Source organism: Anneissia japonica, unplaced genomic scaffold (assembly GCF_011630105.1).
Source record: "Anneissia japonica isolate Jap-2015-1 unplaced genomic scaffold, ASM1163010v1 scaffold172582_len1462937_cov174, whole genome shotgun sequence".
Lineage (NCBI taxonomy): Eukaryota > Metazoa > Echinodermata > Crinoidea > Comatulida > Comatulidae > Anneissia > Anneissia japonica.
This window is the reverse complement of record NW_022725666.1, coordinates 634,955-635,955: the sequence shown is the minus strand read 5'-3', so window position 1 is coordinate 635,955 and position 1,001 is coordinate 634,955.

Genomic DNA, 1,001 nt, shown 5'->3' with positions numbered 1-1,001 from the left:
CGTGTGGCCGAGTTGACTTGTGGCCGAGTTGATTTGTGGCCGAGTTGACTTGTGGCCGAGTTGACTTGTGGCCGAGTTGGCAGAAGCCGAAATTTTTGTGGCCGAGTTGATTTGTGGCCGAGTTGACTCGTGGCCGAGTTGACTTGTGGCCGAGTTGACTGTGGCCGAGTTGACTTGTGGCCGAGTTGACCTGCACCCTTATCACATCCTCGTAATCGTATGTCTTTCCCTTATCCATTCCAACCAAGACACAAGAGGAGGCACATCCTAGGCTAGTTCAGACACAAGTTTGTCAGCTATAGTTCGGTTATGACTGTCTAAAACTATCCATAATTTGTTACAAGTAACAATCTTCAAGAATCTGGTTGCTGTAACTAGAATTGGAGTTTCATTAGCAATTTCTTCGCGGTGAAAACAACACTTTATTACAACACCGGCAAACTGTCCGCCGCTAGTCGCCATGTTGTTGTTTACTGTTGTTGGCTGTACCACAACACGTAAAGTTATTGTAACAAAAACAATTTAATAGTAGTCTAAAAATTTTTATTCTGTAATTAAAATTCAAACTATATCTAATTATATTTTTTTAATTTGTTTCTAAAGCAGTAATACGAATTTCACAAATAATAAACTACGTATCAAAAATACAATATTCGAACGAGTACAGTGACGTATGCAAAATGTCGTGTGCTAATCTAGCGCAAAGAACTTTCAATTTCGTAAGTTTAAACGTCATTTTCTCGTATTTGCAGAAGTTCTGACGGTCGAATTTTTTTTTTGGTGCTTTTAAATATTATTATAATAATTATCATAATGAGTAAAAGTATTAGGAAAATTTCGGAACGGGACTGAACGTTAGGATTTTCACCCCATGGCCTAAATGCTAAATGTATAGACTACAATAGGCCCATATAAAGGCAACAATAATAATAAAAGAATATTTATTCAATTTCACCTGTGAACATTGTCTAAATTCAACTTGACAAAAGATGTAGAATAAT